Genomic DNA, 23314 nt, shown 5'->3' on the forward strand with positions numbered 1-23314 from the left:
TTTCAGCGTCGTCTGCCAACATAGAGCGTAGTGACATAGCTACCAGAGCGCCATCTGTCTCTATCCTTTGTTAGGGAATGGTTACAACCAGAAGACTCCAGTATGGTGCATACGTGTGGAGCAAGCAGACAACCGTGCCACGAAGAGGCACTCCTGCTTCCTACAGCCAACTGAGCGAGTTTGAAAGGAGTCCAACTGTGGCCTTCCGAATGTTGGGATGGTCCTTTCGGAGAACTGCCACACAAGTTGGACGTGCTGCGTTAGTTGTGCAATGATGCTGGTATCAGTGGTCACATAAACATTCTCATACCCGTAGACGAGGATCTCGACGTCCACGCAGCACAGACGCCCGCCAGGATGATCGAATTGTAAGGGCAGCAGTGGCAGATTCCACAGTTACCACAGCATAGATAAGAGGGCTTGTGAGCCTATAGGTATCAACAGGAACTGTTGTGAACCGGTTACCAAGAGTGGGACTACGGGCACGCACAGCTCTAGCTCCTCTTCCACTCGTGCCACAGCATCGACGTGCACGGCTCGACTGGTGACGTCAGACGATCACTTGGAAGATGGAATGGCTCGCCGTGGTCTTCAGCGATGAAACCAGATTCTGCCTGCAAGTAAGTGATGGTCGCTGGCGCTGACGACGTAGACCTGCCATGCGCTGTCTCGTAGGAATGCATTCGTCCAAGACACACTGGGTCCACCCCAGGTCTCTTCGTCTGGGGTGCGATAAGCTACAACTGTCGTTTACTTGTGGTCTTTCCGGAGGCGACCCTAACAAGCGCTCTGTATGTACAGAATGTTGTTTAGACACGTTCCTTTCCCGTTCTTACAACAGGAAGGTCATGTTTTGTTGCAACAGGACACTGCTGGCCCAACCACTACCCGAGGAGCCGGCCGGGGTGGCCGAGCGGTTGTAGGCGCTACAGCCTGGAACCGCGCGACCGCTACGGTCGCAGGTTCGAATCCTGCCTCGGGCATGGATGTGTGTGATGTCCTTAGGTTAGTTAGGTTTAAGTAGTTCTAAGTTCTAGGCGACTGATGACCTTAGAAGTTCAATCCCATAGTGCTCAGAGCCATTTTGAACTACCCGAGGAACTCAACGTGCTCTGCAAGCCGTGCAGTAACGCCCTTGGCGAGCACGATCTCTGGACTTGTCTCCAGTCGATCACGTGTGCGATATGATTGGAGGAGAAGTGACTCGTGTGACCCGTCAACCAACAATTTTTACAGAACTGCGCGAATAGTTCGGGCATGTGTAGAATTACGTATCCCAGGACAGTATTCTCCATCTGTACGATTGACTGGATGCCAGAGGCAGCGCCTGCATTGCTGTCCGTGAAGGCTACACCAAGTACTAATGCGTGAATCGATAGATGGTACCTCAGAACCACTTGGGTTATTCATCTATAAAGGTGATCATTTGATGTACTCTACATGCACTGCTGCAACACAAAAGGGTTCAAATGGCTCTAAGCACTATGGGACTTACCATCTAAGGTCATCAGTCCCCTAGACTTAGAACTACTTAAACCTAACTAACCTAAGGACGTCACACACATCCATGCCCGAGGCAGGATTCGAACCTGCGACCGTAGCAGCAGCGCGGTTCCAGACTGAAGCGCCTAGAACCACACGGCCACAGCGGCCGACAACTGCTGCAACAATAAATGTTGAGTTAATCGGTGTACGTTCCTAACACTTACATGTACTGTCAGATCATTGTTTTCGTGTAGTGAGTGGTGTCTCCTCATCCTAATGATTCTTTCAAGTCTTTAGGTCCTTGCCTGGATAACTGTAAGGTTAAGACTCCACAGGCTGCAATTTCGATTCTCGCTAGAACCTAAGACTCTTATAGCTTTGTGTGAGAGGAACAACAAAATACTCGTATGTGAAAACTTTCACTGTGATTCGCAGTTCACGATAAATTAACCAGTTCGAAGGCTGCAGGAATACAAGAGCTACAACGTCGATGGCGTTGGAGTAGCTGCGGTTTAACCATGCAAAAAATTCCTGACCTGCACTGAGTCCCCAAGTGCCCTTCAGGCTATCCGTCACATGCACCCGTCAGAAAAGTGTATTCAAATGATCCACGTCAGGGGTAAGAGGTGTCATTCTACTGGGTACCAGGGCACGTGCGGATTCAGGGTTATGTAGCAGCAGATGAAGTAGCTAAAAGTGCCTGCTTCGAAAATACATTGTAATTGCAGTTACCTGGGTGTAGAGGCACAGGGTCACGTGTCTGTGCGAGGAGGAGTGGTTGGGGTCAGTGAAACAAACGACAAACCCATAGCGTTCCTCCTCCTGGCCGCTTAGGGGGGAACTTCTCTTCACGCTCCTCTGGATAGGGCACTGTTCTCTGAGGCTTGGATTCCTTCTCCAGCGGGAGGCTCCATCAGCACGTGGTGCTTGTAGTGTACAGGTATCTGTTCACAACATTTTAATGGAATGCGTCTTATACCAAGCAATGAGGACTGCATCCAGCTTAACAGCTGAGCTGCTTTCTAGTTTAGGAGACGATGACTCGAATCTGGTTCGTGTTTAAGGTTGTCAGGTAACGGGCGAGTTGTGGCGGCCTGGAAATATTCTATGTTCGCAGTTGGGGCGGCCGCACGGGACGCTCGTCAAAGCCGCGGCTCTCAAGCAACCGCGTGACGCCGCACAATAGCTGGACCACGTGCTGACGAGGACGGTGCTCTGTGTCGATGCAGGAGATTTCAATGCCGGGAGTGCCAAAGATGGCGGACTTTGTAAAACCTTAATGGCAGACATTTCACAGTTCGTAAAGAAATTAATAGTAGCCAGATGAATCATGATACCTCAAAAAGAAACATGTACATTACTATTATTTGCACGACGATTCCGATGGTGTAATCAGATTTTCAATAACTTTATTAGTTTACAGTTTCGTATCTGACGGTAAATTATACAAGTAACACGCAGCAACGAATTGCCGAAATCTAAACGGTTCTTCAGATTTTGTCGATCGACGTGTCTTTAGAATGCTATTAGTGTAAACCTAAATTGGTATAAATTACAGGCATGCAACTTGAATAGTGCATGAGTTATTGGAGGTCAAAGTGGCCGATTACTATCGATCGCGTCAGGCCATAAGCACTCCACAGTTACACGAAAAAACGGTAGCAGCACGCTTATAAATATATTTGTTCATCTAAGCCTTTGTTTATGTCCGATATATACTATTCATGGAGAAATTGGTTAAATATTTACTGTGTTTTAGAAACCACAGAGACATTAGGCTACTAGCCTACCTTTTGTTCTATTAATTTGATATATGTTTATTTAATTTGTTTATGTATCTAATAATGTGTGTTAGAGAGTTTTATGGTCCAGCCGTAGGAATATTTATTTAATTTCAAGTATTTAAATGAAAATCCAGTAATTCGAAAGTGTTTTATGTTTGTGAGTGTGCATTGGCTGGAAGACATGGCGGGAGCGCTCTAGCCAATCACAGCGCTCGTGAATGGGGAGACTGGATGGAAGTTGGAGAAGAGCATGTTTTCGTGAGTGCGACAGGAAGTACGGCACGGGGTGCGACGGACGCACAGTCGCGAGAGGGACTTGGAGAGTGTGAAGCGGTTTACGCTTGGTCGCGGCAGACAGAAATATTTCGTAGTGCTGACTTTTGCACTTGAGGGACTTCCGTAGCTTCTACAGTGAAGAAGTGGTGGGCGCTTAGAAGTGAATATCTCGCGAGCTTTGTTGTTGTTCATAACTAATTACGTGCAGTAGGAAACTACTGTTTCCCTGTTATTCAACTTATATTTTATTTAATTGCTGGACCATCGACACCAATAAGTGTTTTGCACAAGTATACCGCATTCTCAAATGTACTTCTACTATTGTACACATCATTTAAAATCGTTAAGATAGTACCTGCAGATTTTATTTAATTTCCGTCTTTCATTTTTATATGTTATATTCATAATTCGCAATTGCCGAGTGATAGAAACCTTCGACCATTCGTTTCATTTGTGTATTCTTATCGCATACTGTAGACTCAGCAGTATTTGGCCTGTAATGCGGCAACTACGTATCCCAGCCCCTAGACAACGAAACCAGTCAAAACTTTTAAGATTGCAACTCTGAGTCTGTGGGTGCGTAGTTTTTTGAAAGCCCGCAAGGTTCTGTGGGACCTCGAAGCTTCCACGTGGTTTCTTAAGTAGAAGATATTAAGTGATTCCCACCGATCGACCAGGCATGGCTTCCAGTTATATTACTTTGCTTGTTGTGTAGTTTGCGTATTTTAACCATGAAAAGACTTGGGATACACGTGTTTTGGCCTTCGGTGTGGAAGTGTGAGTGCGAATGGGACAGAATGTAGCCGAGTGGCTGACAATTACATATAAAACGCTATATTTTAACATTTGGTGCATAGTTTAAAAAAGAGCACCCACAATCTTTTCAAATGAGATCGGTAACGCCGCTGATGACCTCAACGCCGTGCACTCTATAAGTACAACCGCCACCTACGACAACAGCAACGTTCAGTAGGACTACATTAGGTGATATCTAACGTTTAAGGTCAGAAGTTCAGACGTTGTCACGAGAAATACCGTCTGTAAACAGCCGCCACTGCACTTGCTCTTCGCGGCGATAGAAAATTTCCTTAAAGTTTCTCTATTCTATTAACACCAAGTAAAAAATATGAAATTCACGTATAATATACCCATACTGTCTCTAAATATGTCAAAAATGGCGTTTGATTAGGGCCTGAGTTAGGTAATTTTTTAAAAACGTGTCAGATCTTCCCGTCTATGAAACACCTTCAAATTTACCACATTATATCTCAAAAATTGCGGAATTCACGGTTCTCTTTCTAGCGAAATCCCTCATCTCAGAAGTTGCGCGTCCCATTTCGTTCGCTTTGTGTATGCCCGGAAAACGGCGTTTTTCCGTAACATTAACAATATTTAACTCGCAGCAAATCTGAAGCTTAAAATCAACATCTCACGTAAAAGATCATCTAAAAATTTTGAAATTAACATGTGATGGAAACCACTAAACATCTCAGAACTCTGTTCCTAATTAAAATGAGGGTTCGAACTGCTTTTTTAAAAGAAATAAATGCAGTTTTCGCTTACGAGGGAGTTTTCTACTTGAGGTCTGACAGGCACAATGCTTTGCACTGTGAAAGTGACAACCCAATTGGAGCCCACTGCGTCAGTACAGTTCCCATTGGCGTGTTGGATGAGCGTGCACTCCAGCCAGCTGCTACAGAGTAAGAAAAGCACCGAGGTGTTTAAACCAGTCTGATGTCCGAAGAAAGCTTCACCCTTCTTTCCATTACGATTCTTGTTCCCTGTTAAACTTTAAACCCTAGTTCTTCTATATTCTAGTCTATTTGTATAAAGGTTATAGTGTAGAGCAAATATAGCTTACAGTGTAGAGCCCTGGCACACATATACTACTCGCCATTAAAACTGCTACACCAAGAAGAAATGCAGATGCTAAACTGGTATTCATTGGACAAATATATTATACTAGAACTGACATGTGATTACATTTTCACGCAGTTTGGGTTCATAGATCCTGAGAAATCAGTACCCAGAACAACCACCTCTGGCCGTAATAACGGCCTTGATACGCCTGGGCATTGAGTCGAACAGAGCTTGGATGGCGTGTACAGGTACAGCTGCCCAAGCAGCTTCAACACGACACCATCAAGAGTAGCAACTGGCGTATTGTGACGAGCCAGTTGCTCGGCCACCATTGACCAGACGTTTTCAATTGGTGAGAGATCTGGAGAATGTGCTGGCCAGGAGAGCAGTCGAACATTTTCTGTATCCAGAAAGGCCCGTACAGGACTTGCTACATGCGGTCGTACATTATCCTGCTGAAATGTAGGGTTTCGCAGGGATCGAATGAAGGGTAGAGCCACGGGTCGTAACACATCTGAAATGTAACGTCCACTGTTCAAAGTGCTGTCAATGCGAACAAAAGGTGACCGAGACGTGTAACCAATGGCACCGCATACCATCACGCCGGGTGATACGCCAGTATGGCGATAACGAATACACGCTTCCAATGTGCGTTCACCGTGATGTCGCCGAACACGGATGCGACCATCATGGTGCTGTAAATAGAACCTGGATTCATCCGAAAAAATAACGTTTTACCATTCGTGCACACAGGTTCGTCGTTGGGTACACCATCGCAGGCATTCCCGTCTGTGATGCAGCGTCAAGAGTAACCGCAGCCATGGTCTCCGAGCTGATAGTCCATGCTGCTGCAAACGTCGTCGAACTGTTCGTGCAGATGGTTGTTTGTTGCAAACGTCCCCATGTGTTGACTCAGGGATCGTGACGAGGCTGCACGATCCGTTACAGCCATGCGGACAAGATGCCTGTCATCTCGACTTCTAGTGATATGAGGTCGTTGGGATCCAGCATGGCGTTCCGTATTACCCTCCTGAACCCACCGATTCCATTTTCTGCTAAGAGTCATTGGATCTCGAAAAACCCGAGGAGCATTGTCGCGATACGATAAACCGCAATCGCGATAGACTACAATCCGACCTTTGTCGAAGTCGCAAACGTGATGGTACGCTTTTCTCCTCCTTACACGAGGCATCACAACAACGTTTCACCAGGCAACGCCAGTTTATTGCTGTTTGTGTATGAAGAATCGGTTGTAAAGTTTCCTCATGTAGGCACGTTGTAGGATTCGCCACCGGCGCATACCTTGTGTGAATGCTCTGAAAAGCTAATCATTTGCATATCACAGCATCTGCTTCCTGTCGGTTATATTTCGCGTCTGTAGCACATCTTCGTGGTGTAGCAATTTTAATGGCCAGTAGTGTAATTCCCCTATGTGCGCCTGGACTGGAGCCTCCTCATAAGGAAACACTGCAAAGCAGTATCACCGTCAACAGAGGCATCCCTCGCAAATTACTGGCATATCCAAACCAACCTTGTGCGAAGTTAATGCTTGGTTTTATTATACTTCCCGAGTCAAAGAGTCCAAAACTTAGACCAATTATACCAGTGTGCTCATACCCATCTAAATGCTTTCAGGCCGGCCGTGGTGGCCGAGCGGTTCTAGGCGCTACAGTCTGGAACCGCGCGACCGCTACGGTCGCAGGTTCGAATCCTGCCTCGGGCATGGATGTGTGTGATGTCCTTAGGTTAGTTAGGTTTAAGTAGTTCTAAGTTCTAGGGGACGGATGACCTTAGAAGTTAAGTCCCATAGTGCTCAGAGCCATTTGAACCATTTTTCAAATGCTTTCAGTGTTTTGTCTGATTCGTAACAGAATTACCAAAAGACCTCGCCTACTATAAAAATAGTTTTTTATATTATGTACTTCCGGAAATAGCTCCACAAAAATGTAAACATCATTGCGGTTTGCGAACATTCATCACATTCGAAAGTAATTTTTTTCAGTCTGGAGCATAATCTTTAATAAATCTTCAAGGTTAATTGAAATTATCTGTCAGATCGGGGCATTTGCAGAGCGAAACTGTTACTCTGAGGACAACTCACAGTCGACAGCGGGAACTGTCCGACGTATCCTTTTTCTCGAAAGTGGTATCTTACCAAGATATTAAGTGGTTTCTGGAAAGGACGAAGATTTGACTCAAATAAGCCTGTCGGAAATATAAAATCAATAAATTCTGTATCACTGTTATTAATTTGTTTCTTCGGTTACAGTGTATTTTCCCTGCTGTGTATCGCAAGAGTGACGGGCGGCCAAGGAGCTGACTCATCAGTTGTACGATGAAGAAATCGTAGTCCAACCACGCTACCATTGAAGTTTTTTTTTTTTTTTTTGAAGAACTGTTATTATATTATTCCAAGAAACACAAAGCAATTTCTTTCCTTTCTTTAGCACTATAGATTAAAAACCCCTTAAGTTATTTGTTATCGATGAACAACGTCAACCCCAAATATTTTTAATTCTTTATTTCTACAGCAACAGCCAGATACAATTTATTTTCTGGAAATAGCGTGACTTAGGCCCGTATACACTACAAAAGAGCTTTCTCAAATATATTTTGTAAAAGACGCTTTAAAAATTTTTTGATGATGTACTGAGGTACTTTGATAAAAATAAAAATTATGAACGTGGCCCTAACTTTTATAAAAGATCTGTCAGTAACTCTGACAGTGTAATGCGGGCCTTACCGACAAGTCAGAAAGTCGCCAGGAAGAACGAGTGTTCGTTTACGGCTTAGGAAATGAAAAACCGCTTCTTAACTGGCATCATTAAGTGGATAAGGCAGTCGTAAGGTTGCATAGCTTCAGTATCTCCGTGTATAGGTTTTCGCTAAGCTCTTGAATCCCTATAGTTGGTTCTACAAGTGAAAGAGGATATGGTTTCACGGACAAATTTGTTTAAAATGCTTTAAACTGAAACACCGACAACGTGATTATGTTGGTCGTGATAATACCAGAAAAATAAATATAGGGCGCAAAGGATGCAATAAATGGCGATTCAAAGATCGCGTAAAGCAGTAGGAAAATAGGCAGACCGATATCAAAACATATGTCTCTCACTAATGAATTAAGTTTTTAATTAGATTTGTTAATGATCTGTCGACTTTCCATAGAATTTTCGAACTAACGTAGATTCTGACACACCTCAAGAGCGAAATAAATTTACAATTGCCTGTATATGCCAGCTACAATTTATACGTTGTCCTATACAAGGAACTACTTGAATATGTTAATTCAAGACGGCTGTATCACGTTCTGAATATAGTTTGCATTTGTTCCTTACGGTTATTAATTTAGCGGTCACAAACGAAGACATACAGACATACTATTTTGTAGGGAAGACATTGTGTTCATGTGGAAGCGATCTAAATGCTTGTAAAACAATAAACTGGTAGCCAAGATAGCAGGAATTCTTTTTATTCCATAATTACCGGTTTCTGCGAAACTAAAGCCGCCATCATCGGATCTTAGAACACATACCGGTTATAACATAAAGGCAAACAATGGTGATATTAATAGTTGCCTATAACACACAGGCCTTACAAAATTGTCGTAAGTAGCAAATAGGCGTCCAAGAGAGATGGTATTATAAATGTTAAGTGTCTCCATCACACACAAGCGCAAGCTAGGTACACGCCACTGCTTGCCTTGATGTTGTAACCTGTATGTGCCCTAAGATCCGGTGATGGTGGCTTTAGTTTCGCCGAAACCTGTAATCATGGAATAAGAAGAATTGCTGCGATCTAGGCTACAAGTTTATTGTTTTACAAACGAAGACATTGACATGAGACTATTTCTTTCAAACAGTGGCTATCACAACATCGATAAAGCGCTTTTAAAAAAATTAGTAGGTAAAGGAAATGAATTTTACTTGATATCAGGTGTTTCCTAGAGAGTATCGTTTAACTGACGAATAATGAAGTACAAATAAGAAGCGATACAAATACAAGGCATATCCAGTTAATTGTTGCAGCGTTCTACGTGTATCTGTCATGTGCATTCCTTCTCTTAAACTCACGTGTTCATCTTCTAGTCTATTTTTTAAAATTATTTACCCATATTTTTGTCAAAAATCACTGATTGCAGTCTATTCCTTGCGCATACGAACATCGTACTTTTAATAAAACATCAAAAATAACCATTCTTTGGTGTTTATACAAACTTACTCAATGAGAAATTTCAGGAATTGAAAGTGTTAATGTTAACTTCAGCAGCTGATTTTCATTTTTGCTCCACGAAGCGAAGTTGCAGTGCACTCTTAATCTACGTTAGCACGAAAATTAATAGATGATTATAAATATTTCTTGTTTAATATAGATATATATGATTGAAAAAATAATTGAACTAGCATAGCGCTATTTGTGATTCTAAGAATTATAGACATCGGTGAAGGTCGTTCTGACTTAAAAATAATAGTAAAACTTGTCTGGGGAAGAATAACAGGAAAAAAACGCTTAACCAGAAGGAAATGAATGATTTCGACACTTTCTGAAGAGAAGTGCTATCCATTCTACTCAAATGCGACGCTTTTAGAACTAGGCAGCAGTACCGCCTACAAGAGTGTCTTGTACCATTCCAATGCTTCGTGTGGCGTGGATCAATTTATGAGTAAACGTAAGTTGAAGAAAATAGAAAATCCTATGACCATTTGATTTTAACATAATCATTAAATGCAAGGCATTCTTTCGAAATTTTATCCTGTATTTTATAACTTGATATGCCGGGCAGTGCAATTATATCCACGGTAAGCCGGCTAAAAGCATTTGAAAGTTTTACTTCTGCAAGCATACAACAGGTTACAGTCCACATCTTGCAGTAATGTAAAAGAGCGCTTGCTTGGTATCAACTGACTAGCGTTGAAAATAAATTGGCAAGTAATGGTATTGGCTTCACGACTGTACCGATTACCTGAGTTCAAGAATGCGTACATTCGTTCGAAAACTTCAAATCTCGAACGCTACATGTGGCATGCAGCGTCTTCATTAGTACAGTGTAGCCGAACGGTTTGACAGTGGCGATCATGTTCAGTGCTCTTTAGGCCACTAATATTTACGCAAACTCCTGTCCCGTGAGCCGTCGAGCGTGGAATTATCTGTCCCGTGACAGCTGGTAAGCTCCTCATTTTTAAGAAATAAGCTACTGTATTGTTTCTTGGAAAAAGTATTAATATTGCGTTTTCATCTCACTGACTCTATGTGCAGTGCAATTAGTGTTATCCGAAGTCTAATTTTTCCTGTCTTTTCTCTTTCCTTTAAATTCACTGTTTATTCTTTATTATACGAATAGTTGTTACACATAGACAACGTACACTCACGTATCACCAGTAGTGTATATCTAGCAATTTATAGTCACAGAAAATATTAGTCGACTGTAAGTGTTTGTTAAAACTCACAGGAGCTGCTAGCAGACATACTTCTTTACTTCCTAGATTAAATTAATTTATTAATGCAACTTATTTCGAGGAATGACGTCAGAATGAGGCAAATGTGACAGTACAAAAATGTTTAAGTGCACGTAGTCCCATATCTATCACACTTTAGTGTAGGAGTATGACATGGACTATTTTCACATTCGGTTTTGGAAGTGGTCCGCCATGAGCAAAAGAATATTTTTTCCCTTCTATTACCCAGACATGTTTCTGTGAAGTTTCAACACCATCAGTGGGCTTTTATTTTCTTACTATTATGCAACAAGAAAAATTTTCTTTACTACTTGTACACTTACAAATTCGAGTTTTTAAAAATTATTTACAAATTTGAAAAAAATAGACACCGTTTAGTATATACACCTTGTTCCCACACGCTGTGGTTTCCCTGGTTTTTTATATACTTTATGTGGTAACAAATTAATACACAAAACTTTATTTGTATTTTCAGATTTGTAAATGCTTTCTTTAAAACTTGAATTTATGTGTGTACAAGTAATAACGAGCATTTTTCTTGTTGCATAATAGAAAGAAAATAAAAGCTCACTGTTGATGCTGAAACTTCAGCGAAATATGGTCTGGGTAACAGAGGAAAAGAAAAAATGTCCCTCCTCCAAAATTAAATTTATTTGTAAGCAAACACGGGACGAAGAGCTTCAACCTGAAGATGGTGGAGTACTCTGCCCAGCAAAAACTGTCTGCTCTGTTGTTGTGTGGTCTCCTTCTTCCATCACTTTGACTCTTTCGATTTTTCATAACAACTATTTGGAAACTAGCGACATACATCAACAACGTCCTGCTTATTGTAATAAACACCACTGTGGTCTAGCATTAAGGTGACGATCAAGACAAAACAAGGTAACAAAGAATTGCGCTTGGTAACGGTCGCTATAAAACTTGTGTATGTACGTGTAGGTTATAGAATGGGAAAAGTATTAACTAATGTAAATAGGGAGCTCCATATCCAGGTCTCGCCTGGACGAAAACCTGAACAAAATTAAAATATGAAGAGGTGCTACAGAGCACATAGATGACTGCTAGACATAAAAACGCAGGTTTGTTAAGACTTCAGCATAAGCACTGATGTTATTCAAGATCAATTTTACCAGTACAAAAATATCGTAAACGTATTTAATATGTAGTTATCGAGGATGAAATCTAATCTAAAACCAGACTTAATTTAAAATTAAAGAAAGGAAGGGAAGTTAGTGCTTAACGTCCCCTTACGACGGAGTCATTAGAAATGGAGCAGATGTTCACATTACGGGAAAATAGAGAAGAAAAGTGGCCATGCCCTTTCCAAAGGAATCATCCCAGCATTCGCCATAAATGACTTAGGGAAGCCGCTGGATACCTAAATCTGGGTGGGCGGATGGGAAAACAAACTGTAGTCTTTCTCAAAGCAATTTCCATGTTATAACAATGGGTCACTTCTCGGTGACATTAAAAACGAATCGCAACCATTTATCGGGGAATATAAAAGATTGAATGTTTATTTAATTACACAGGTTTTTACGCTTGATTTGAGCAACATCTGGGCCACATGGTGTCAGCTGGTAGAAAAAGCAGTGAAATGATAGTATGATTTATTGGCTGGGGTTATTCGGCCGCTTGGTGCAATTCCTTCTACTTTACGCCACTTCGGTGACTTGGGCGTCGGTGAAGAACAGACGAAATGAGTAGGACAACACACACACACAGTCTCTGAGCGAGAAAGATTTTCGGCGCTGCCGCGAATCGAACCAGAGACCGCGCACTCTACAGGTAGCGACGCTATCCACTTATTTCTCTTATTTATTTATTTATTTTTATAGAACGCCGCACTTGCGTCACAAGACATGTGTGGAACCACTTTTCCCCCCTTCTACAGCAGCACTGCATGGCGCCTTCTTTACGCCGTGACATAGCTCTTTTTTTCGTCCATTACTCTCTTTTTTTAATTTTATTTTATACTTTTCACAAGGAACCGCATAAAAATTTCAAAATTCCATAAAGGGCAAAAAATTATACGGCAAATATGATTTCTCTAATTTTTTTTTTTTTTTTACAATTCACAAGGAACCGCATAAAAACATTAGAAAATGCTATAAAAAAAAAAACAGAAAATTTTAACAAAAAGATCAGGTACACACTTCTGCAATACCTGAAAATAATTGACTTGCAACATTATGCCAAATAATAGAACATCCGGATCTCAATGCTCTCGAACAGAGGAGGGCCAATTGGCTTACCAGAATCCACAGTCCGTAAGTGTTCGTTCGTGTATCCAGTCAAAACCAATGCAGTAAAACTTCTTAGAACTGGGGCACCGCAGCTGATGAGAAGATCCACGAGTACCCTTCTTAAGAAATTGGCACATAGTGTTCCATATTTCGTTCGGCGCTGTATCTCCTCGTGTTGCAGCTCGTCCATTCCATTGTCGTCATATATGAAACCCGCCGCCATCCTTGCGATCCAACTGATAGTAATGGTTTTTTTGTCGAGGGAAGTACGTCACATCTGCTTAAAGATCTACCGCCGGTGAGACGTCTCTGTAAGTGCTGCCGCTAAGAAAGCCTATGATACGACGTCTCAAGTCCACATTTCCGTCGCCTTTTCAACACTAAATGGTGTCCGTCAGCCCGATACATGTGCAAAAGTGCTAGTCAGCTATGTTTATTACGTACAGGGTGGCCCGTGCCATGTACTTGTGATTAACTGGAGCATGCCACTAGGATCGAACCGCCGAGTTAAAACACGGAGGGGTGGTGGGGGTGGGGGGAGGTGGGGTACAGAACGCCAGAGTGTTTGCCAGGCTCTCATAGGGTACCGCCGCTTCATCACGTTCCTGTCATGATATCGCATTGAGAGACGTTTCTCTGGACGACGGCAGCTCATGGCGGACATAGCTATAGTTTACACGACCTCTCCTCTAGACTAGAAGACGCGAACCCAAATTGTAGAACACTGATAGTAAGAGAAAGGTAGAGAACAGGTAAATACAAAACTGAGAACCGACATCAGCACACGAATAAAAAACAGTAAAATCAACTAGGCCTCTTGTGTAAAAGCAAGAGCGTCCACCTGACAGAGCATGAGCTTGAAAGCAATGAAACACTAAAACAATGCCGCACCTTACAATAAGACTTCTCCTTTTCCTCATATTTATCCTGTGATATGAGGCCGCCGTCTTCATTTTTTTTTTTCTAACTTTGTGGCCGAATGTCCTAATGGAGTCAGTAAAGGCGGAGGGAAATTTTGCGCCTTACCTGTCTGTGAACTGTGTAAATTTTCTTCTGTTTGCTATCATATTACAATTGCTTGTAGTGTTTCCTGAGGTGGAGACGGAGGCCAGCCCATAGTTAGCATAAATGAGCGAGGAAAACCATCTGAAAACAGCACTTAGTCTGGACGACGAACAGGACAAAAGGCCTTTTATTCGCCGCGCGGATTCCACTTGGGTCTTATTCACCTCGCCGTCTCGCAAGTTAATTTGACAACTCCGTTGCAGCTAATTTTCTTGGGACATGTGCTTTTATTCGAACACCTGCACGTAATTTTTGGCGCTTCACGTGACCACAGGAGAGAAGTAAGGCTGGTGTCTCGGACGTGCAGCTGTGTGAGTTGCCCAGAGCTACACGAAGTGTCAAGAAGATGGAAAGCCTTCCCGCGTTGCCGCTGAAGGCTCGGGAACGAATACAGCACCACATTTCCGCTCTCCGCTAAACAGCAAGTATGGCAGGTCCCGCCATAGCCTTCCCACGTCATTTCCACGGCGTATAAAGAACGGCAGCAGACTTGATTACATACATGCAAACAATGATGGCGTTCGAGATCAACATTTGAATCACAAAACATCGGTCTCGTTTCCTGACTGCCAGTTCCGTTATGCGCTCGCAATTTCGTACTCTCGTATTAGCGCTTGTTGTGGGGGCGGCAATTAGCAGTGGCACAGTTAGCAGAGCGGTAAAGTGGAATACGGTGTAGCTCCCGAAGGCGGAAGCGGCGAGGTTTCCACGTGGCTGCCGAAACTTTACGTGTGCGGGGGCCGCGCGGGGCGGGCCCAGCCTCCACCTCAACCTCAACCTCAACCTCAGTCTCACCTCCAGGGGCGGGAGCTCGCGTCCGATACAACAGGAGCGGCCAGGGCAGGGCGTGTCAATTTATTTATTTGTTTAGGCAACTGCAATTTATAATAGTGTAGTCAAGTGGTTGTGCGCTGAAGTGTTAATGTCATTTCAAGAAGTTCTGAGCCGAGCTACCGGACACGTTATTAGTAACATTCGTTCTGGCACTAACTATATTTTTGTTTTCCTCTGGCAGTGCTTTATGCGTGTGTGTGTGTGAGAGAGGGGGAAAGAGAGAGAGAGAGAGAGAGAGAGAGAGAGAGAGAGAGAGAGAGAGAGATGAAGTTACATAATTATTCGAATTTCCCTTCAATGAAACTTCTGAAACTAGGTATAATGCTCGGGAGTAATTGTATGATTCCCGGCGGGGTCAGGGATTTTCTCTGCCTCGTGATGACTGGGTGTTGTGTGCTGTCCTTAGGTTAGTTAGGTATAAGTAGTTCTAAGTTCTAGGGGACTGATGACCATAGATGTTAAGTCCCATAGTGCTCAGAGCCAGCCAGTAATTGTATTAACAGCAGTTTGAAGTCAAAGTAAACGTAAACCATGATTAACTACGAATCATCATATTGTAAGAATTAATGCTGAAGAATAATATAGTTGATGAGAGTATTACTGGAGTTAGCATAGTGTCATATTTAGCAGTTCATGCGATGCAGTCATGTTCTGTTCCTATAAGCACTCAGCTGTTTATTATGGAACCCTCATTTGCGGATCAAATGCGCAGTATATGGTGGCCATTTTTAGGTACGGAAAAGAGACATAAAATACCAACTGCTATTAGCAGCCAACGTCAACACACGGTCTTAGTAGATGAATAGATTATAAATTATAAAATTCCACAAACAGTGACATGAGCATCACAAAACTACAAGTCAGTCATTATTTACACAAAAAAGGAACAAAATCAAACTAATACAGTTTATCATGCAATAAAATATAGTAAAGTTCCATAAAGAATTAAAGAGCTATCTGAAACAGAAAAGGGAGGGTAGCAAGAAATCAGTGGAAAGACTGAAACATCACAAAAAAGCAGATAACTGTTCATTATATTTTGCAATTAATTTGTCAGTGAAAGACAGAAGTAGCCGAATAAAAGCGCTGTAAATGGGTCGGGAAACGTTTCTTTGCAAATATATTCTCTCCCAAACACTAAAAATTCAAGTACCTCCGCATATTAAAAGGAGGGTGAGCCTTTAATGTAGCAGAATGTCCATATCTGCTCATAGTATGATGTGGCGTATTACAGCGAAATGTCGGACCCTTGCTGTTCACATTATGGGTATGGTGCAGACTGTAGAAGTTTCGAAAACGCACACGCCACAAATAACAAAAATCGTAGCACGATTAGAAAGAACTTGTAGTACAGCACGATATGATCCTGTCGAAGAACAGAAAGTGAGTATCGTCTTTAGTGTGAAATAAATAAACAATATATACTGCGACCTCCTTAAGTTCGATTCACTCAGAATATTTGTCGTGCGTGTGTGTGTGTGTGTGTGTGTGTGTGTGTGTGTGTGTGTGTGTGTGTGTGTTTGACGTAAATACAAAGAGGTGTAAACTTCTCCATGTAATACTACGATTCGTAACAGAAACAGTTTACAGAATACTGAATCGTACTGTGAATGGTCTGTTAGATTTAAGAGTCAGTTGCAGTATCATCGTATTAGAAACGGCTATATTTGTCACGAGATAAATTATCATTAAAACTTATTTCAATCAGTTTCTCTCATGAAACCATAACTGCATCTGTACATTAATAACAAAGATGTACGAAATAAATTCGGCTTAGTCAAAGTTTCTAGGGTACAAACCGCCCCACAGCCCGTTCTTCTGTCGCCACACATCCTCAACTATGCTCGCACGACAAGAGAATGTAACAGGAACCTCGTAAAGCAAAACCCGTTCTGTCCACTGACCACGTGGATACCTGGCGTGTGATTTACGTCTGCGTTCTGCCAATTCATTTTAAAACCGTTTTGACGGGCGGTGAATTTATTTGATTTACGGTTGCATTTAATACGCTACACGCTTGTAAAATTCTCTCTGGCAATATAGCTGTAGCTAACGTGACGTGGAAGAAATTACGACACTAAACCGAAATTGTGTTAAAGCCGGCGTCGATTTTTAAATGAAGTTTTATTGCTTTATGGTTTTTGATGCAGCAGGCTTATAAGCAATAAAAAGCTCGGTGACAGCCCAAACCGGTTTGGCCCCATTCACAAATAGCGCCGGCTGTCACTCGCATAGTTCCATTGAGAACGACAACTTCGGTCCGCACGCAACGCGGTCGACGGCTTGTGATAAGCAACATGCATGCCTCGCGTCAGGCGTCGTGCCGCTCACAGGTTCCGTTGTTTCTTTTGCTGCCTTATACTGCGGTGTTCAGTTATCACTCGCAGTTAGTATCTCTCAGTCGTGCAATCTGAACACCATAGATTCATTTAGAGCCAAAGAAGGAACGTAGAAGATAAACTGTCGACATTAATCTTTTGACTCTTCTTGAAACAACAAACTTGTAAATACAGCATGGAATTACAGACATCTTTACAAAACATTTTTATGTGTGACCACTTGATCCAAATAACTTCCAAAGTTCAATGAGCGCAGGTGGTTTTCTTTTCCCGTTACATTTCAATGGACGATGGATAAGAAGTGTACCAGTCAGAAATTCCGTCCTCGATGTCTAGGGATGATTTTGCTTTTCGATGAGTATGTTTATACGTATCGTTCCCCCATAGCAGATTATCTGGTTTTTTCTGTTTCCCTGGACTTCAAAACACTTCTATCCTTCAGATCCACAGGTCGTCTCCTAAACTTTGACTCGAAGTAACAATAAAATTATTCTGGGTGTATGTCAGAGTCATATGTGCTTAAACTACTGATCTTTCGGCTGCTATTGAGGATAGCTTTCGCCAGAGTGATCCTAACGAAGATGCCTGCAGTAGCAGCTGAAACGTTGGTAGTTTTAACACGTATGACCCTGTCACGCAATCAGAAGAATTTTGTTGACAAGAACTCCTGCCACGAAAGCGTACACTTGTGTATCTGAGGCAGTTATTATTGTGCACTAGGCGACTTCTGATAGCTATATTTCGTAGTTAAGAGAAATTTTCCTCGGACAAATTGATTGTCATACTATGACAGTAGCTTCGTTGATGAACTAAAAATTCTGTTCTTCCATGCTTGTTATACTCAGCCTAGTTGTTGTCTTCAGGCTGAAAACTAGCCTCTTGCATCTCTCCACGCTAATGTACAAGGGCTATTCGGAAAGCAAGTAATGATAGGTCACGAAATGGAAACCACAGTGAAAATCAAAACTGTTTTATTTGCAACAGTTAGTTACAACTTCCGGCTACTTATCTCCATAGTCGCCGATTCGACTTAGACGTTTGTTGTAGCGTTGTACCAACTTTCCCATACTCTCGTTACAGAAGGCAGTCGTCAGTGCTTTCCGCCAATTCTCTACACTGGCCTACAGCTCGTTGTCTGTGCCAAAATGTTGTCTTCATAGCCACCGGTTCATGTGAGCAGAGATGAAACTCAGAGGGCTGTATAGTGGATAATCAAACATTTCCAATTTAAAACGATGCAGAAAAATCTTCATTGCCCCTGCAGTATGCAGCTGAGAATTGTCTTGAAGAAGAAAACGCACAACAATTATATAATGTTGGCTGCATAGCTTCAGGCGAAGTTTCTCACCAGGCCCTCGCACTTGGCGGGAGACACTATTGTTCTAGGTATCTTTATGCGCTCCCTGTGTGCTCAGAACTAAAAAGAATGATGTAACGCAATCAACGAGCATACTAGAGACACTGTCCAGTACACCTGTGCAAAACTTCATCGGATTTTCACCGTGGTTTCCATTTCGCGACCGATCGTTCCTTACTTTCTGTATAACCCTCGTATCCCGCGCACGTCTCTTCATTGCTGTATAACAGCTGCACGCTATATCCATTTGAATGTGCGTATTGTACTCATCCCTTGGACACCCTCAACAGTTTTTATCTCCCACCCTTCCATCCGTTGCAAAATGGGCATTGCTCGATGCCTCAGCATGAGCCATATCAATCAAGCCCTTCTTTCAGCTAAGTTGTGCCATAATTTTTTACATCAGTTCAATGCAGTACTCTTTATTAGTTTTTCGACCACCCATCTAATCTTCTGGACCCTTCCATAGCACCACATTTTAAAAGCTTCTTCACTGAACTGGTTAACGCCTTTGTTTCATTCCATACAAGTCCACAGTCCAGACAAATACCTCAAAAAAACTTCCGAACGTTAAATATATATTTGATATGAAGAAACTTCCCTTTTTCGGTAATAGTATTCGTGGTATCGACAGTCTGCATTTTACATTCGCTCTACTTCGGTCATCATCAGTTAATTTGCTGCCCAAATAGCAAAACTCACATACGGTTTTACTATAGCAGAAACATCACATTTCAGTAAGAGGACGCTCATCATCAGGGAAAGGTCGGCCCGAAATGGACTGAAATTCTAGTACTTTTCTCTTATTTTCACGCCATCGTTTTAGTTGAATACTAGAATTGTTCTTCGTCCCCTAGAGTGCTTCCTTTCATCTACGCTCCCGCTTCCGAATCCTTGTTTCACTGGTGTATCGCACAGTTTCTGCAGAATTCACCCATAATTGCGAAAAAAAGAAATCCTTAAGTCTTGTGTTTTGGAAGCCGCTCACTTACTAAGATATTTACTAATATTTAAAGGTTTACGAAAACGGAAAATTGCAGTGCGATAAGCAAAAGTATACAACTGTAGGACTGAATTCTGCAGGGTGCACCACAGTTAACAGAAAAAACTGACACTGGTCAAGGTATAAGACAGCAGAACAAAAAACGTTCCAGATACCATGGTTCTGCAAAGGACCCATTGACGAAATAGCTGCAATCTTGTTACGAGCCACTCGTTATTTCAGTGCGGAATATCTTAGTATTTGGGACAAATATATTTGAAATGTAAGCTTTTCGATTAAGTTCCCAACTAATTGGACACAAGTTTTATGCATGGCCAATGGTGAGAAGTGTGGTAGATGCATGGCGAGGCATCGGCACATTTTCCTCCTCACATAAAACGGTATGTGTCAGGCCCTGTACCTTGACCTCCAAGATCACCTAACTTTACTCCTCAGAAGTTGTCTGTCTTCTATTGATATGCTGCAAGAATTCGAGCAGCGAACTGTACAGCCTTGTCAAGATTTACTGAATGATCTGGGCGTTAGAAAGTGCACATAACTCACTGCAGAGATTCCAAAGGAGAGGAAGACACGTGGAACACATCGTTTATCGGGTACGTGTATAACGTAAATTGTAATAGTAATGGGCTCCAGAACTATTGTACTTCTTGTTAGCATAGGCCATGGGTGCTATTAGAAATGTGACGTTTTCCGTTACTTCTCCATCCAGTTGGGCTCAGAAGCATACGTACTAACTAAGACAGCAGTTCATGCTACAGTTCGGTGTGGCTCGCAACCACAATTATCTTGCAAACTGCTCGTTTGCGGATGTATAGCGGAATATTTTTGCTTCTGTTATCGCACATTTTTCCCAGCGTCAGTTTTTCTATCAATTCAAATGGCTCTGAGCACTATGCGACTTAACTTCTGAGGTCATCAGTCGCCTAGAACTTAGAACTACTTAAACCTAACTAACCTAAGGACATCACACACATCCATGCCCGAGGCAGGATTCGAACCTGCGACCGTATCGGTCGGGCGGTTCCAGACTGTAGTGCCTGGAACTGCTAGGCCACAGCGGCCAGCTGCTATTAATTATGATACATACTGTTTATGGCTACGTTCTTATCGACAAAGACTGAATTAATTGGAAAGCTATACGAAACATAAATAAACCATGCTAAACACTATTGTGTGACACTTGCGCATCCCTCAGGGAACTGATTGTAACCCTCAAGGAACTCATTGTAACTCATGACGTGCAACAGCTGAGACCTCCTCGGATCTAGAACGACGATCTGCTTGTCTCTGAAATTCGATAGAAATCTGCTATAATAAAAATAGACTGTTTCTGTTATCAGTTATTGAACGTGTAAGTAGCCTGTTTAGGTCACGTAGCGCTCTGTATGAAAATCACTGGCTGTGCTGTGTGCAGTCTGTAGCTGGGTGGCATTGTTGGAATTTGCTATTGTAGTGTTGGGCAGTTGGCTGTTAACAGCGCGTAGCGTTGCGCAGTTGGAGGTGAGCCGCCAGCAGTGACGGATGTGGGGAGAGAGATGGCGGAATTTTGAAAGTGGACGATCTGGACGTGTGTCTAGCAGAAAGAGTAAATTTGTAGCATTGGATATCATGGACTTATATATATAATGACTTTTGAACACTATTAAGGTAAATACATTATTTGTTCTCTATCAAAATCTTCCTTTTGCTAACTATGCATATCAGTAGTTAGTGCCTCCAGTAGTTTGAATCTTTTATTTAGCTGGCAGTGGTGGCGCTCGCTGTATTGAGTAGTTCGAGTAACGAAGATTTTTGTACGGTAAGTGATTTGTGAAACGTATAGGTTAATTTAGTCAGGGCCATTCTCTTGTAGGGATTACTGAAAGTCAGATTCCATTGCGCTAAAAAATATTGTGTGTCAGTTTAAGCACAGTCGTGTATAATTTTTCTAATGGGACGTTTCAAACGGCGTGCTAAAGCTACGCGCAATCAGTCCGATATTAAAATTTATTCCTGAAATTCAGCTTGACTGTAATAAGTATAGATGTACTCCCTAAATCGACATATGGAAATTTGTGCTGTACCGGGACTCGAACCCGGATTTTCCGCTTATTACAAGCGACACTTATTTTCGTATGTGGCATGAGGTGGTACAGTTATTATTAGAGTTAAGTTGAAGTTCAGGAACTTTCTACGTAGAATTTCAGTATTTGATAGTGTAGTTTGTCATAAAAAATAAATGCAGTCATTTCGTTGCTATAAAACAACATTGTAATCAATGTTTTTCTCGCACTCCTGAACAAAAGAGCATCTGCAACTGTTTGTCAAAAAAATGGTTCGAATGGCTCTGAGCACTATGGGACTTAACATCTACGGTCATCAGTCCCCTAGAACTTAGAACTACTTAAACGTAACTAACCTAAAGACAGCATACAACACCCAGTTATCACGAGGCAGAAAAAATTCCTGACCCCGCTAGGAATTGAACCCGGGCGTGGGAAGCGAGAACGCTACCGCACGACCAACTGTTTGTCAACATTGGATAATGAGAAATTAGTGACAAGTAGTGAAGCGTAATCGTGGAGGGCGATTTCACATCCGGAGGCATATAGCCTTTTAAATCATGCGAACGAGCGATGGAAGTGTCTCATTAGCACTGCCTTCTGTCCCGAATAAACGATTTAAATGAGAAGTTTGTGTCCCACCGACGCATATGAAGCCGACCCCGATTAACGACACATTATATGCATAAATCCCGGCCGCATAAATTTATTCCGCAGGAGGCCGTGCGTACGCAACTGGCCGTAACAAGTCCTGGTGAGCAGAGCATCTAGATAGCGGAGCATGAAATACTGCGCGCAGATTGCGCCGTACACGTGGCACGGCAGGAATTAAAACTATCGCCGGCGCTGAAAGCATCGGAAATCGGCGGGATAAATACATTGTTGACAATTCATTACGAATTCCGCGGATAAATCATATGTAAATAAATGCGCGCGGCCGAGGCTGGCGCGCAGCCCGTGCCGTGCGCAGAGCAACGCGGCGAACCGCCCGCCTGCGCGCTCCTCCGCCCCCGCAGAGCGCGGGGTGGCACGCGCGTACGTACCGAACACGCACCGACGCACCGCCGGCGCCCGCAAAGCGGATTTGCGCGTGCAACCATCCGCCCCCGCCACCGCCCCCGCCGCCGCCACTGAATGTCGGCTCGTGCCTATGCGCGCTCGGCAGGTGCCGCAGCTGCCGCTAGTCTGGACCTGGCAACTCCGTGTGCACTGGAAACCATTCTTGCTCAGCACTGTGTAACGTCTCACTCTAAGCGCGCCATGCTCTCAACCCGCCGGTGATTAAACAACAATTTTTTTCCCGTCCGTCTGACGGCCTCTTCGTGCGATACTCCGTATCTTCCCCTCCAGTGCAACCCTTTTCATTTCCGCATACGAGATGGGTTGAAAAAGTGTCGGGAATTTTATAATCTCGCGGATTACATCAGTCCTATTTGCGTGATTTTTCGTTGTGTTGGTGAACAGGTCTGAAACGTTTCTGCACACTGCTAGCCGCACTGGATGTTTAGTCCATCGTTATTTGTCGAGAAGATTGCATGTGTTCCCTTACAAGTGGCGATTATCGCTT

The sequence above is a fragment of the Schistocerca americana genome, chromosome 1 (assembly GCF_021461395.2).
Source record: "Schistocerca americana isolate TAMUIC-IGC-003095 chromosome 1, iqSchAmer2.1, whole genome shotgun sequence".
Classification (NCBI taxonomy): domain Eukaryota; kingdom Metazoa; phylum Arthropoda; class Insecta; order Orthoptera; family Acrididae; genus Schistocerca; species Schistocerca americana.